Genomic DNA, 18,087 nt, shown 5'->3' with positions numbered 1-18,087 from the left:
GGGAACTTCCAAATGGGTGGTCAGGGGTCTAATAAGAAAAAAGAAGGGGAGAAAAAACTTTAAAGTAAGGAGTTCTCAAAAGGCCCCAAAAACAATTGCCATGGGAACAGTGGTAACCAGGCCCAATCTGAACCCAAGAAAAATGGATTCTTGGGGAGGAGATGGTCTCAGTTAGCTTTAGGGAGCACAACACAACAAAAGACCTGTTCTATCAATTGAATGAACTGCTATGTGTGTCCACCATGAATTTACAGTCACACAATTTTGTATGACAGGACAGCGGATAAATATATCCCGTCTGTTCTGAGGTGACTTCAATCACTTAGTATTCTTAAACACCTGGTGTGTATGCTGTCTCTCACTGTGTATCCCCCCTCTAGTGTGAAAGGAACCCACAAAAGAGGGGGAATAGTGGAACAAAAGAGTGAAAAAAGTTGACAGTGCCTCACGGGGGTAACACCATGGGAGTTTACAGGCTGGTTCTAGCCTGTATCCTCAGGTTCTCATCATTAGCAACTGCCAACTTATAAACCATAATGGTGATAAAGAAAAAGAACAAGAACGTGCTCAGTTTGGTGAATGTGAACCCTATAAGGTGTATTGGGATCTAGCATAGAAACCCGATGCTCCTAGTCTAAAAACAAGCTAAACATACACTAGCTATACTACTTTATTCCGTGCTGTGTATCTGCTCAATTAAAACCAACATGTTTCATTGCCAATGTAATCTTACGGCAATTTCATCAGGGTAAGGGTCAGTTATCCACACTGCACCAATTTTTTATGTTAGTTATACCTACAGGAAACAGAGACAGCACAACACAACTCGTCAACACAGGCATCAGACAAAACATCAGGTAAAATAACATTAATGTGTGTGGGGATCTTCAACAACTCGTAAAATATATTTACCGGATGGTTGCCCTTCATCGGCATACCTGCAACCCCTTATAGCTGCGCCTGTGTGCTAATCCACATACACAGTGCTCGTCGCACTTGCTGCTATACGTCAGTCTGTGGGAGAAAGGGAAAGTTATTCAAGCCTTCTGCTCAACACGTGCCCATCCAGCGAGATACAGATTCAGGGCCCCTCCTACTATTGGATTTGTAGTTGCTCAAAATAGGGATCGACCAGTATATTATCGTGGGTCACTATTGCGAGTATAGCGCATTTGTCACTCGCTAGTATCTATACCTTTATCTCCCGGTGGTGGTACATCGGCCATAAATATGCACTCCCACTGGTAACCACCCTATGTTGTTTGCGAGAGCCCCTGGCTAAAAGTGCTCACGCCGACCAATTTATGTAGGAGCCCAAACAATTACTTATCTTGGGTCGCTATTGCGTGTACAGCACATAATATCACTCGCTAATATCTGCGCCAGGTGGTAGTGCATCTGCCACTGGTTTGTGATCATCACCTGTAGTCATACCTTACTGACAGCAATAGCCCCTGGCTGAAAGGGCTCCCACCATTCAATTTAGTTTGGGGCCCGAGTAATTTGAAAAAACTTCCACCCCGCCAGTTGATCTGCTAAAACCCGCTTACCGTGTCAACGTGAGTGACTGGCATCAGTTCAGCGACTCGGCCGAGCGGCATTGAATTTCAAACGCAGCGCCCTGCTTATGGTCCTCTCGTCCGATAATATTCTTCAGGATCAGTGCGGTGGCCATCTTAAAGTGGCAACACGCCGTGAATTTCTAAGTACGATACATTGTGGACTGTGTCATATGTATTGACATGTATCCTCTCTCTGTTTATTAAAATTGCCACCGTTCTTCGATTAAAAATGTTACTAGTGCTATATATAAGAAGGCTTTTAGCTGGGGATCAAATATGTGTATAACTCTCCAATCTATGTGTGTCTTCCCTTGCTGAACCGTTTAATTCCTCACAGTACATCCCCACATTGTGTAGGGATCACCCATGTCAACTTGGTGTGTAATCAATATATACAGAATATGTATCTTGCCAGGTTGATTCCTATGCTATATATAGGGACAGATCGACACCACCCACCCGAGTACTTATGTTGGCTACTACAACCATATATTCAGTCTCGGGGCAGTACCTGGGTATCATATTAAAGAACCTGGTTTCTCTAGAATGGTACCACTTTATTCCATTCAATAAGGTCATTGAGCCCGTGTTAGTCCACTCCCTCTTGATAGATCCATTGTGCTTCTTTTGTGCTCAGTCTACTCTCCATATTATACTGATCCCGTTACCTTTTCTAGTGCCACCCACCGTATGTCCTTGTGGTGATGTTTCTGTGTTACAAAATGTTGTACCAGTCTGGTGGTGAGCTTGCCCGCTTTCAGCGTGCTCACATGTTCCTGAATTCTTACTTTGACTTTACGGGTCGTGAGACTAATATAGTGAAGATCACATGGACACGTAAGTCTGTAAATTACGTTTGCCATGTTGCAGTTGCTAAACCTATTCAGGTGCCAGGTTTTCCCATGTGTTAAAGTGACACTCTTAGTGGATATGGTCAGTTCGCACACCGAGCACCCGCCACATGGATAGTGGCCAGGGGGCACTCCAGTTTCTCTGGGCTCCTGCACGGGCCGAGTGTGAACTAAAAGGACACGCAAATTGGTAGACCATTTAAAGGCAAATCTTGGTTGGGGCATTTTCATTGATGAGGTGCTGAGCAAATGCCAATGTTTTCTGATGATCTGTCTGATTTTCGTCAATAGTGGTCCAAACGTTGTGACCACTGGTATACAGTCATTGCTGATTTTGTTAGTCCTTTCAAGGAGGGCAGCCCTAGGATTATTTAAGGCACTTTTCCTAGCTTATCTGATGATTTTCTTGGGATATGCTCGGTCCTCCAGTCTTTTGGACAATTCCCCAGCTTGTTCTACATAGCTCTGAGTGGATGAACAATTCCTGCGGTAATGCAAGAATTGGCCCACCGGTAGATTATCACGCAGGGCTCTTGGGTGATAAGATCTGTAGTGTAAAAGTGAGTTTTTGTCGATGGGTTTTTGATGTATGTGGGTCACTAGTTTGTTGTTATCCGCCTGCATGTCAAGGTCCAGGTAAGTAGCTGTATTCCTATCCACCGTCCATGTAAATTTCAGACATTCGTCCAAAGTGTTGAGCCAATTCAGAAACATCTGGAGCTCATCTTCTGTGCCTGACCAAATGCACAGGACATCATCAATATATCTCTTCCAGAGGACAATGTTCCTCTGGAAGAGATTGGTGAAATGATTGCTGTGGTTGGATACAAACTGGCCTACATAAATGCAGGCCAGACTGGGGGCAAAAGTTGCCCCCATTGAAGTCCCGGATGTCTGGAGGTACAACTGGTCTTTATATGCAAAAAAATTGTGTGTAAGTGCAATCTCTATGCATTGTAACACGAATGTCTGTGGTGTGTCATAAAACCACTCGCAACCCCCAGGGCACGTGCTGCTACCACCAGCGTAGCTTCCTGGGGGATGCTGGTATACAGCGATTCGATATCAATAGTGACCAGAAGCTGGCGGTCCGGGTCATACTCCACCATTTTCAAACATCTTAAGATATCTGTGGTATCTTGTATGTAGGATGGTTGCGTGATGACACACTCTCTCAAGAAAAAGTCAGAAAACTGAGATAGAGGTTTTAACAGGATTGAATGCCCGACACTATCGGGCGCCCAGGTGGTGGGCGCTGGGCCTTATGTATTTTAGGCACGATATAAAATGCCGGGACCCTGGGTTTGTTATTAATCAAAAATTCAGCCTCTTTATATGTGAGACACTTCTTCTCCCTGGCTTCTGAAACAAGTTTGTGTATGGTTGCTTGCAATTCTTTTGTGGGGTCCCTCACAAGGGGTGTGTAGTTCTGGCGAGCTCCTAGCAACCTGGTGACTTCAGCCTCATGCGTGTTCATAACCACCACCGCCCCACCTTTATCGGCCGGTTTGATGGTGATGGAGGTGTTATTTTGTAAAGACTTCACGGCCTGCCACTCTTTACTGCTCATGTTACTATGAGCTATACCATTCATGTTTAGTTCCAAGCTCATAATGTCCTGCATGACCTTTTTCTCAAAAACATGGACCTCTGGGCCTACTTGGTTATTAGGTGGGCAGAATTGTGATGGACGTCACAAATTAATCGAGAATATCGAGGGGAGCTCTAGTTCCTTACCTTCAAAATATTTCTTAAGTTTATTCTTTCTCATTAAACCATTGAACTCTCCTCTGAATTTAAAACTGTCGTGTTTAGGCGTTGGAACATAGCCAAGGCCTTTATTCAAGACCCTGTTCTCATCCTCAGTCAGTTTGTGGTCAGATAAATTAACCACTATGTTCTTATTGGTGTTAGCGAAAGGGGTGTTCTGCCCTGACTATAGGGGTTGCAGGTATGCCGATGAAGGGCAACCACCTGGTAAATATACTTTGCGAGTGGTTGAAGATCCCCACACACATTAATGTTATTTTACCAGATGTTTTGTCTGATGCCTGTGTTGATGAGTTGTGTTATGCTGTCTCTGTTTCCTGTAGGTATAGAAAATTGATGCAGTGTGGATAACTGACCCGTACCCTGATGAAATTGCTGTAAGATCACATTGGCAATGAAACATGTTGTTTTTAATTGAGCAGACACATAGCAAGGAATAAAGTAGTATAGCTAGTGTTTGTTTAGCTCGTTTTTAGACTCGGAGCGTTGGGTTTCTATGCTAGATCCCGATACCCCTTATAGGGTTCACACACACCACACTTAGCACGTTCTTGTTCTTTTTCTTTATCACCATTATGGTTTATAAGTCGGCTGTTGCTAATGATGAGAACCTGAGGATACAGGCGAGAACCAGCCTGTAATTTCCCATGGTGTTACTCCCGTGAGGCACTGTCAACTTTTTTCACTCTTTTGTTCCACTATTCCCCCTCCTTTGTGGGTTCCCTTCACACTAGAGGGGGGATACACAGTGAGCATACACACCAGGTTTTTAAGAATACTAAGTGAATGAAGTCACCTCAGAACAGACGGGATATATATTCATCCGCTGTCCTGTCATACAAAATTGTGTGAATGAAAATTCATGGTGGACACACATAGCAGTACATTCAATTGATAGAACAGGTCTTTTGTTGTGTTGAACTCTGTGAGTGGGGGGCGACCTTTTCTTTTGTACCCCCTAACCTCCTTTCTGTGTATAGCTTTAGGGAGCAGACAGAGTTTACCCTAGTCTTCCTGGTGGAAAAGGAGATGGTGCCAAATGCCCATATGCCTGTAAATTCTTCCAAATATAGGCAGGGGGGTCACTATCTCACTAACTCATATGTGTGTGCTGTGTGTGTGTGTGCTCATGCGCACGTGCACCAGGCTTAGGCCTTTAAAAAAATTATATTTTGAATGGTGATGTTAACAGTGATTGCGAGATCATCATATTATTTTCAAACATTACTTTCAGAGCTGAAAATTTACATTATTTGCGCTAACAAAACAGAAATCTGAACTTTTTTACTCTTTGAAAAGCTGCAAGACTACAAGTAGTGATTAGAGCTACAAGGCAATCTGGCCTCACACAAATCAGGCTTGGAAGGACATAGAAATTACATTTGCCTGCCTTCTGTGCGCTTCTGTAACATAAGCATTTCTTCTGTTTCAGAGCGATGATGTGAGAAGCTGTGCATGAGTATCCCCACCACTTTCAGTGGAAAATCACTGGAGGAGAGGATATAAAGAGTACTCAGGGTCTGGGTGGGATAGAAATGAGCTCTGACTGGTGTAGCAATGTGCTGAAATACAGCTATCCAACTTCAAATGCAACATTTGTCTGCGGTATCCAGGGATACTTAAATAGCTTGTCAAATGAACAGTTAGTGAATTCTAATAATAGTACATAATAAACATGAGTGTGATAACATATATGCAAGTGTTAGGTAAGGACTAGACTAATCTAGTATAGAATGTAGGAGTGTGTGATATAAAATGTTTGAGGCACTTCTAATATTCAGCTTATTCAGAGGCACAGTACTCCTGGTAAAACGCAAGACACCTTTCCGGCTATTAAGTGAGTCAGATGACGCTCAAGTGCGATATAACATATTTCAAGTTATGGTCTATGGTAAGCACCCCACTAATATTAATACATATGGCCCTGACACAGATTTCATTAAAAAAGGTCTGGAGTCTGTTTGCACACAGTTCCCCCATGGACAGTACTGTTGGGGTACATTTTTACCTAGTACTCAGTACACAGGTGGACTGCTGGAATGCCACTGGCCGCCCGCACCTGCAGCAGCCCCTGCATTACAGAACATATTGCATATTTGGGGCTGGTTGACATCTGGCGCTCGAGACATCCCATACTTTCCGCGGGCACACACACCTCCTGAGCACATAGGTCCTGGGTACGATTACACTAAAGTCTGGGGGCTCGGGATGTGGGAGCTTGGGTGAAGGCGATCAACCCAACCTTTAATGAAGCCACGCTCATTACTCATACCCTTGCTCTTTTTATTGAACGTTGATGAAAAAATACTGCCCAAAGTGATGGCAAATCTTCTTTTATTGGTCATTTAAGATCTGGTCCTTTCGTGACCAGGCAGGATTTATCCCAGGAAGATCACACAATCTTAGAACTCTGTTTGCAGTAAAAGATCAATTAAACCCCGATTTAAATGTGGCAGCAGTTCTTCTCGACACTACCAAGGCATTTGATTCATTAGAGTGGCCCTATCTGTTTGCCATACTGACTAGGCAGGGTTTCCCCATAGTTTCATAAAATTGATCAAATCACTATGCCATGAGCAGTTTGTTCAGATCCAATTAAATGGTCTCATATTGTCGCCACTGCCTATTAGAAGGGGCTCGCACCAGGGATGTCCACTATCTCCTATACGCCATAGCTTCTGAACCATTGGTGTGTGTCATTAGGCAGCTGCGCACTGCCAGAGGCTTGTAGGTTACTCCGCTTAACCTGATTGTCTCTCTAAACAGATGACAAAACGCTATATATCCAAGAATCAGCCCGAAACCTAGGCCCTGTGATCAGAGAATTTACCCTCTTCAGGGCTACGTCTGGCATCACCATTAACTAGAAGAAACCCACAGTAGTCCTGCTCACCTCCAGCACTCTGGAGTCCGCCTTGGAATACCCTCTTCCATGCTGCACAACGTTGGTTAAATACCTTGGCAATTGGATTAGTTGAGACAAACACAGCGTGGCCTCTGAGAATTACGTGGTGGTGCTGGCAAAAATCGAAGAGTTGACAAGTAAATGGAAAAGTTTGCTCCTATCACGGGGAGAGTGGCTCACTTTAATGAAAATGGCTATCCTACCAAAATTGCTGTATCTGTTTTAAAACATGCCCATCATTCTGATGCGGACATTTTGTAAAATGCTCAAAACACTAAGAGGCCCATTAGTATATCGGGCGGATCGCCACCGCCCGCATGGCGGGGGCGATCCGCCCGACATTTCCTCCTGCCCGCATGTAAATTCCCCCCGCCATATTACTATGGCAGGGGGGACCCCAGCGGACGGAAAGAGCGTCTGCCGGTTTTCCGCCCGGTCGATGGGTTGACCAGGCGGAAAAGCTGTTAATATGTTGGCGTGTCTGGTAGACACCGCCATCCATATTAAGATACATGCGGGTTATGCCTTTCGGAAAGGCACGCAGTCTTCTACATTAGGGGCCCGTAGCGGGCCCCCAGGGATTCTGGGGGTGCACATGGGGGGTACCTATGTTACCCTCCTGCATTTCAATGTACAACGTGGCAGGCACCGCGAGGTGCCTGTCACGTTGTGCATTGAAATGCACAACTTGCATTTTTGGCATAGCGGCAGGCGGTGCTTTCAGCACCGCCCGCCGCAATGTTAGGAATGTGGGATGCGCCCACCAGTGTGGCGGGCACATCCTAATGGTATGTGCGGGACCGCCGCATGCATTGCAGGCGGTCCCATTTCCCGGGGGTATGGTGGGCGGACAAAGTCCGCCCGCCATGCTAATGACCCCCTAAGAATTTCCTTAACCTGGGCCAGCACGCATCCCAGGCTGCAGGGAGAGGTATTCACGTTACCCTCTACAAAAGAATGTCTGGGAGCTCCAGATTTTAAATGATATCGTAAGCCAGTGCAAGTGCACTTTGCTCACTACTGGTTGCATCCGCCCCCACTTAAGACATACGGTGCAATGGTGCATGACACTGCGCATCCACACAGGCTTAACTGCCTGCTAGGACAAACTCCCATTGTGAGCCACACCGATTCATACAGCTATTCGCCGACATGACGGTTGCCCGTCGGCTACAGGCATTGGGAGTGGACAAAACAGTTGACATCTTTCAGGGGGGGGGGGGGATCAGTTCCTTGATTACCTGAGAGCAGAGGGTGAGGGACACTATTCACCAATGGACACCTTTGTCTATCTTAGGCTGCGGACGTTATGTAAAGGCCATTATCCCTCCTTTCCATGGGAGCCTCCAAGCTGCAAAGCACATGAAAGCTCTTTACCCAGGCATAAGTCAAGCACGTGTATACATCTCTCCACCACAACATACAAATGAAAGCAGCACTGACCCGACTAGACTGAAGTGGGAGGCAGACCTGGGCCATCCTGGATTACCAAATAGGCAAAATAGGCACCTGCCTATGGGTCCCACTCCTTTTAGGGGTCCCGCAACAAAGGATCAAACGAATAGTGATTTGATCTTGAAAGAAAATTACAATCAAGCTTTATTAAATTGTTTCCAATTTTTTAAAATGTTTAAATTATTAATGTTCAGTTTTGTCTAATAAAATTGGTTTATTAAAATTGTTGGTTGGTAAAATTCAAAACGTATTAGGAGATAATTTGTGAGGGGGGCCTACGAAATTCCGACTGCCTAGGGGCTTCCAGAGGGTTTAATCCGGCACTGAACCTGGGGATGAAGCTCATGGATAATGGATAAAGAATGGACACACTACTGTGAACAAATTGCAAATTATGCCCAATGGCCGATTGCACCTCATCCACTTTAAATATCTGGCTAAGACTTGTCCTGCCGTAGATGCAGGAATCCAACGGTGGGCTTCCTTCATTTGTCATGGCATTGCCCTTCATCTGGGAATACTGGTCAGGAGTGTTTACCCTGTTGTCACAGATTATCGTGTCCATCTAACTCCAGATCCTAAACTAGCCCTACTGGGATGCACCAAGGGCATAGAGGGAAAACAGCTGCGCTTTGTGTCCTTTGCACTATTACTAGAAAAAATGCCAGTGGTTTGTGCATGGGGCAGGGATAGGATTCCCAAAGTCAGGGGATTGTTATATGCAATGGGGTTTTGTAATGCCCAATTAGAACTCTGCTATACTATGGCTCTGGTACCAGCAGGCTGAATTAATTGTGGACTCTGCAGCAAACTTCTCTATTGAATGCAAGTGCACAGGGACACAAACTTGGTTGGGGGTATAATACCAGTGTGGGACGACTGCTTATGCGTAGGTTTATTGAATATAGGGGGGATTTACATTGTACTTTGATCGTCACGACTATGTTTGCATGTCAGGCCGGCTGAATTTCGGCCAACCACTCGCCTCTAAACTAAATAGTGTGTATATTGGCCTCAACATGGGTTTTGGGTTCTGATGTACCACAGATTTGCATGGCGGCCTTTTAATTTTGTTGGTTTTCCTCTAATGGAAAACCCTAATAAATAAAATAAATAAATAAATAAAATTCACTTCATTCTATATTATGAGTGCTGAATTACGACTTTCTGTATTCACAAAGGTAAGTTATGAGTAGTGTCTTTACTTCTGCACTCGGGGTGGAGTTTCCACACTCAAAGTGGAATCTCCACAGTCGGGGCAGAACCTCCGCACTCAAGGCAGATCTCCGAGTGCGGACGTAAAGATACTACTTGTAACTTACCTTTGTGAATACCGAAAAAGTAGTAAAGTTAGACTTTTGGTCTAAACTTAGACCAAAAGTCTAACTTTATTGTTGCGAATCTAGCCCGTAGAGCTTTTTTCTTTTTGCACGTCACAAAAATATGCGAATCTCAGACTGACGATTCTGCAGTTTTAATGCCCCTTCTTCATACATGGTAGCAATCAAAGCAATCAATCAAATCAATCAAGCTCTTTCCTGACATTTGGAAGCGCTGTCCCTTGTTTGTGATTCACAGTTTGGGCATTTTTCTTCATCTTAATAATATGTTTGAAAACTGAGAGCGCTCTAATTTTTTCTTGAAACTCCTTCGCATGCTTCTGTGACAGCCACCCCACACTCATCCCATGCAGTTCTCCATTTCGTTCGATCTCCATCACTCTCTTCTTGCACATATGTCCTTCATGTTCATCAGTAACTTGCACCCTCCAACCTATCCTACCCAACAGACCCCGATGCGCCTCATATACCATTCCATAAATGCTCTTTCCTTTAAATTTGATCAAAGCTTTAAACAACTTAATTGAAACAATTTTAAGTTCACCATAGGCTCTCAGAGTGATATCAGGAACTTTGAGCTCCTTAGATTGCAAACAGAGTAAACATCTGTTATTTAGCGCCAAGATACCCTTGGGTGAACGCGCGCTTTACAAATGCACATGTTATGTTTTGTTATTGCTACACCCATGCAAACAATGTCTCTGATATAGGGTAATTTGGGTAGAGGATATAGCCTTGCGGCTAGAGCGGGGGACATCGAATTTGGGGAACCGGGTTCGAGTCTCGGCAACGATGCTCAACAACCTGTGATTCTGGGCAAATCACTTAATCTCCCCGTGCCTAACGAAATTGAATGTGTCCATCTGTAACAAAATTGGTGCTCATGTAAAGTGCACTGACACCCGATGTCTCGGGTCTAGTTTGCGCTATATAAAACAAAAACAAATAAAATGAAAGCTCCAGAACCGGTCACCGGATCCATAATAATTCCCTGGACAACTATTTCAACTATAGGATCCTGAAATAGTTTGCCATCCATGAGCATCGTTTGCTCATCACCATCACAGCATGTTCCACATCTTCTCCATTAATTCCATCTTCACTCACCACATTGGCCTTTCCTCTCTTACCCTATGCTCTGCACACTCAGCAGAAAGGCCAGCCACTCCACACACACTGCACCATTCCTAACCTCTTTTCTATGCAGAGTACTCAAACTGAACCTCCTCCTGTTTTATTCAGTTTTTTCTCCTCCCGCTACAAATTCTCAATGCTGTTGGCCATCTCCAGTGAACAAGGGTAGGATACTCGACGTTCATCTGTGGTTGAATTTTCTTGTTAGAACATCTTATCAGTAATTGACCATGCATTAATTGTTCCTTGATTGTTTCCCACACACAGGATCATACGAGTGAACTGAGAGCTACAACATAAGACTCTACTCTTGCCTACGCTCGTTGTTCTTTAGAGGGGCAGCAATATTATCTCCATGGTGACAGATATAAGTGCTCTCAAAAGGCACATACCATGATGATGAATAAAAGATTTTAAAAAGCTAGGAATTTGATCCCACAATAGATTGAGAGCAGAACATGGAACAATAGAGTACCCCAATAAGATGCGCAAAGCAACACACCCTTGGTCCTTGATGTTGTTTAAAACCCTTTGTAGGCTCAAATGTCAAACACCCATTCAGTGTTGCCCCAGAGCTTCCGACTTTGGTACTGGGGAGCCAGGTTCAAGGCCAGCATCGGCTCTTCGTCCTGTGATTCTGGCCCAATCTCTTAATCTCTCTGGGGCAGATTTCCAAGCCCCTTGCGGCACTTTTGCGCCACCGCTGCGTCACTTTTTGTGACGCAGCGGTGGCGTAAACAATGCACCACGTTGTGGCCAATTTACAACGTGGCACATCTAGGGAGATGCGTTACCTTGTAAAGCCCTGCGTCAGGTATAATGTATGCAGGGTGGGCGTTCCCATGCAGGAAAGCCTTGTAGAACTGACGCAGTGAAATTTACAAACTTTTTACTGCATCACTCTACGCCTTCACTGCGTCAAAATCCCTATGCCTGCTCATACCAGGGGTAAGGAATGACGCAGGGCTTTTTCAATTGGACTCACCTATCTGTTGTGGTGCATTGCTGGAGTTGCGTAATTTTCATTAGCAGCTCCAGCAATGCGTCACTTTTGGGCCAACAGATGCATCAGACTTTCTGACTCATCTGTCAATCCTTGCGCCAATGGTGCACCGTGTTGTAAATACGGATCATCCATGGTGGCACAAGGGTTTCGTATGGAGGCGCAGGGAAACTGACGCATCTATACAGATGTGCCAGTTTCTTATAAATCTGCCCCTCTACGCCTATTAAACAAGCATTTGCAATGCAATAGGTCTCGCATTTACGCGAGTTTAAGCTATTGGCATTGTAAATGACACTGCCTTTTATTTAAGTTTTAAAAAAGAAAACAAAAATAAAAGGCATTGGTATTTGTAATGTGAATAGCTCAAACTTGCGTAAATGCGAGACCTATTGCATTGCAAATGCTTGTTCTGCAAATGTAGAGGGGAGTAGAATTACGTGGTGTCAAGTAGAGTGGAAATATGCAGAGTGAAATTATGATGTGTGGGGTGAAATTATGTGGCATGAAAGTATGTTGAGTGGCTTGGAACTGTGTGGCATGGAGCTGAATTGTGAGATGTGGAATTGATTGGCGTGGTGTGGCATAGACTTCAATTGTATGGAAATTAATTATGTTACCTGGAGTTAAATTATGTGGCATGGTGTGGAATTAAGGGATGTGGTGTGGAATTAGTTGGCATGGCGTGGAGTAGGATTATATGGTGTGGAATTGTGTGGAGTGGAATTGTGTGGCATGGAATTGTGTGGCATGGAATTGTGTTGAGAGGTATGGAAGTATGTTTCATGGAATGGAGTGGAAATATGTGGCATGGAATTACGTGCCATGGAGTGGAATTATGTGGTATGGCATGGAATTAATTGGTGTGGATTTGTGTGGTGTGTCCTAGAATTGTGGGGTGTTGAGGGAAATTGTGAGACATGGAATTGTGTGGCGTGGTATGCAATTGTGTGACATGGAGTGCAATTCTGCGGAAAGGAAGTATGGGGGTGGAGTGGAATTATGTGATGTGGTGTGGAATTATGGGGTGTGGTATGGAATTATGTGGCATGGAATTGTGTGCCATGGAATGGAATTATGTGGTGTGGAATTATGAGAAGTGGAGAGCACTTTATGTGGCATGGAATTATGTGGAGTGGAATTATTTTGCATTCACTGAGATAGACATGTTACTGTGTGTCGTGAACTACAATTATGTGACGTGGTGTGCAATTGTGTGTAGAGGAATTCAGTGGCGTGAAGTGGAATTATGTGACATGGTGTGAAATCAAGTGGTGTGGCATAGAATTAGGTGGCAAGGAGTGGAATTGTGCTCCGTGGAGTAGAATTATGAGATGTGACATGGAATGGTCTGGCATGGAATTGTGTGGTGTGGAATTGTGTGGTGTGAAATTATGTTGGTTTGGGGAGATTAAATTTAGGTGGTACAGTGTGGTACAATGTGGAATTATGTGGTAAGGAGTGGAATTATGTCTCATGGAGTGGAATTATGTAGCATGATGTGGAGTCATGTGATGTTGCATGGAGTGAAATTATGTGGCATGGAGTTGAATTGTGTGGCATGGAATTGTGGGGTGTTGACTAGTGGAATTATGTGGTGTAGAGGAGAATTAGGTGGCGTGAAATTATGTGGAGAAGAATTGTGTTGCCTGGAATTGTTTGGCATGGTATTGTGCGGCATTGAGAGGATTGGAATTATGCGATATGGAGTGGAATTATGTGGCTTGGATTGGAAATATGAGGGTGGAGTGCAATTAGGTGCATGGAGTTGAATTGTGTGGCGCAGAATTGTGTTGCATGGAGTGTAATTGTGTTGACTGGAGTGGAATTGTGCAACGTGGAATTGTGTGGCGTGAAATGCAATTGTGTGATGTGGAGTGCAATTGGGTGACATGGAGTGTCACTGAGTGGAGTGGAAATCATATAGCATGGAGTGGAATTATGTGACATGGTAATGAATTGTGTGGTGTTGAGTGGAATTACGTGCCGTGGAATTATGTGGCATGGAGCCGAATTATGTTGATTTGAATTGTGTGGCATGGTATTACATGCCATGGATTGGATTTAAGTGGCGCAGAATTATTTGGCATGGAATTGTGTGGCATGGAATTGTGTGGTGTGAAATTGTATGGCGTGCAATTGTGTGCCATGGAGTGAAATTTTGAGACATGGAATTGTGAGGAGTGCCACTGTGTGACATGGAGTGCAATTGTGTGGAGTGGGATTAAGTGATGTGGAGTGGAATTATGTGACGTGGTGTGGAATTATGTGGTGTGGAGTGAAAGTGTGTGGCATATAGTAGAATTATGTGGCATGGATTTATGTGATGTGCAATTGTGTCGCATGTCAAGGAATTGTGTTGAGTTCAGTGGAAATATGTTGAGCTGAATTATGTGGCACGAAAGGGAAGAGGCATTATGTGACACAGAGTGGAATTATGTTGTAGGGAGTGAAATTATGTGGCATAGTATGTGGCATGATGTGGAATTATATGTTGTGCACTGAAGTGGAATTATGTGGTATGGAGTAGAATTATGTGGCATGGAATTGTGTGAGTGGAAATTTGTGGCATGAGTGGAATTATGAGATGTGGAATTGTGTGGCATGGAACTGCGAGGCCTTGAGTGGTGTGGAATTATGTGGCATGGTGTGAAATGATGTGGTATGGAGTGGATTGAAAATAGGTGGAGTGGAATTATGTGACTTGGAGGGGTAATATATGGCATGAAATTATGTGGTGTGGAGTTGAATTACGTTGCGTGGAACTTGGTTGCGTGGGATTCTGTGGCGTGGAGTCGAATTGTGAGACATCAAATTGTGCAGCATGGAGAGCAATTGTGTGGCATGAAGGGCAGATGTGTAACTTGGAGTGCAATTGTGTGATGTGGAATGCCATTGTGTGGAGTGTAGTCATGTAGTGAGGAGTGGAATTATGTTACACTATTGAATTATGTGGTGTTCTGTCAAATTATGTGGCATGATGTGGAGTGGCATTATGTGGTGTGGAGTATAATTATGTGACATAGAATTGTGTAGCATGGCGTGGAATTGTGTTGCATTGAGTGGTGTAAAATTATGTGGCATATAATAAAGCGTAATTATGTATAGAGGATTTGAATTATGTGGCATGGAGTGGAGTGGAATAATGTGGCATTCAGTGAAGTTCTGTGGCATGCAAGGGAATTATGTGGCATGGAGTGGAGTCGAATTATGTGCAGTGGAGTGAAATTGGGATGCGTAGAGTGAAATCATGTGGCGTGGAACTGTGAGACATGGTATTGTGTGGTGTATAATTTTTGGGCGTGTAGTGGAACTGTGTGTTGTGGTGTGGAATTGTGTGGTGTGGATTTGTGTAGCGTGGAATTGTGTGGCATGTAATTGTGGGATGTGGAATTGAGTGGTGTGGAATTGTAAGGCATGGAATGGCATGGAGTAGAATTGTGTGAGATGGAGCAATAAATATAGGTAGTCAAATCAAACTGCAGATGGTGAAAATACGAGTGTTTGTTTATAAAGAAAACGTGTTGGTGGAATGTGGCTTCGACACTGAAACTAAAGGGAGCGCCATGTGTTGTGTGAAATATACTTCAATAAAGGTATCCTGGCTATTACAAATAAGAAGAGAGGAATATATTCAAACTCGCGCCTCCAAGGGGTCCCTCAGTGCAGCCCAACACCCCTTCCCTTTCCCCTCCTCCACCCTTCCTCCCTCGAGGTCATTTGCTGAAACAGCAAGTTAGGAATGTGTCACAAACACCCGTTAACCACCCCGGTAATGGCAGATCCAAAATGTGAGGCTGTATTTATTTATTTTTTTATCAATTGCTGGTAGTTCAGCAGCTGTAAATTCGAATGCATCTGAAGGCAAGAGTGCTGTAAATGTCTGCATTTGCAAAGAATGTTTTGATGCTCCTAATTAGTCTTTCCCAACTTTTAAGAAGCACAGGCCTGCAACTGCGAAAAGACAGGGAAGTCATTCATAAAGAAGCAGGGATTAAATGTCCCCAGCATTTAGCAAAACAATGCTACAAGCTCCGCGTCGGGTGATACTCACAGCTGACGCGGAGAAAGCAGATGGCATAGAGCAGCTGTCTCAGAGACATCCTGTATGCAAGGTAACAGGGTCATTGATTGTTTACAGATATACATAAAAATAGCAATCTCTCCTTTGTATTGTGTATTGAATATATTCCTCACAGCAGACAAATAATTGTAGTGTGATAAAAATTGCGGTTGCTTTGTACTCGCCGATATTATTAACATTCAAAAATAATTCTGCCCATACTTTTGTTTACCTTCCTAAATTATCCCTATTGCGTCTAAGCGCTGGCACAGTCGGCTGACCCGTTTGTGAGGTTAAAGCAACACATACCTAAATAAATTTCCAATAAAAATACATAAATCCTAAAACCTGTCACCCCTGTTAGTGCTATACGGAGTCGGAGTCCCAGCAAAAAGAAAACAGTGTTCAAAGTTCACGTCGGGGGAGAGAGCGGCCGTGAAAGTGAAAGTGATCGAGATCGCGATTACGATCGCGTGCAACGGAGGGCGCGCGTGCACGTTCACGTGCACTGTAGCTTTAGGCCAGGCAGCACTTTAAAAAAGCCTGTTTACAAAATGTCTCGGCCAGATCAGCGCAAGCGCTGAATCAGGTGAGACCTAAAAACACGTGTAAAGTTCTCCAATACCCTTGGGCCAAGTTTGTACTATATAAAACTGCAAAAATAAATACAAATAAGTAAGAAAATGACCAAAGCAAATATTGTAACTACAGTGGTATTGTGGTATCTCACTATTCAACAACTTTGTGCTAAGGTGCGGAGTGTTTCATCGTCGGGTGCCGTACAACAGTGCTTAATACTGAACTGTCACTCACTTCTCTCAGAGAACTCCCGATGAGCCCATACTACTCCTAAATTTGTCACATATCGGGTGGAGTGACCAACAACGTACAACAAGGCGGCATCAAGGCCATCTGCCCAACACTTAAGAATGGAATCCGGGCTTTAAATGGGGCGGTACTCACCGGACCTGAGTTCTGGCACTTCTAAATTATCTTTTTCTTACACACAAGAAGGGGCAGAGGCATTATTTTTTCACTAAGCACATGACACCTCTCTTTAAGAGATTCATACACACTACTTTTCTGTGTGTGTGTGTTACTTATAAATGGTCAGAGTGGAGCTACGTGTGTCACATTGACAGTTAGTGCCAGTCTAGCCCCGCTTGTTGACACAATGCAAATATGCAGTGATTGACAGCACAGGGTTCAACCAGGCCCTGCCCTGTCAATCACAGTGTTTTTTTTTGTGTGTGTGCTTTTTTTGTAGTACAGACGGCATCTCGTCTGCCACCTTAGGTGAACAGTGAGAAAATAAGCTGTGATAAATCAGCCATCTTACAATGGGAATCTGGACAGGAATGATAGGCATTAGAGAAAGAATGTTTCCGATCGGGGGGTTCATGTGCCTAACTGGGGACCTACACCCCGTATTGAAGGCTCCCCCAACCGCTTGCCACCTACCTCTACGATTGGGTGGCTAGCGTTTGGTTTAAGGGGGCGACCAATCCGGTGCGCCCCTCTTTTCGTGGGCTTTTGGGGGGTTCCCGCCTCTGGGAGGCGTTCAACATGGGCCCCTTATCAGGTCTGGCTTCGCCTCCCTGGCCCATGCTTCATTTTGCTGCTTTCAGAAGTGTTGAGGAAGCATGTGATTTTTGTAACGCATTGATGTGTGTCATATTGATGTAGCGCTTAAAAGTTTGAAAATTTGTAGGGGTGCATTATACTCACTGTTAGTCGGCACCCGCATATAATCAAATGTGTATCCAGGTATCTTGTGTGCAGTGTATTACGAATTGTATAACCTATATCGATTTTAATAGAAGTGCTAGCTATGTACAAGCCCATTGTAAACGTATTGGAGAAATGTATAGAGTTTAGTTTATGTGAAATGTAATGTGGTGTTAGAAATGTGCACCCTAGACTTCGTGTCTGTAGTTTGTTTAGGTTGACCACACATGAAAGAAAGACGTAAATGTCAATACTGTGATTTAAACCTGCTTGTGT

This window comes from Triturus cristatus, chromosome 1_2 (assembly GCF_964204655.1).
Source record: "Triturus cristatus chromosome 1_2, aTriCri1.1, whole genome shotgun sequence".
NCBI lineage: Eukaryota > Metazoa > Chordata > Amphibia > Caudata > Salamandridae > Triturus > Triturus cristatus.
The sequence above is the reverse complement of the archived record's forward strand: the minus strand, read 5'-3'. Positions refer to the sequence as shown.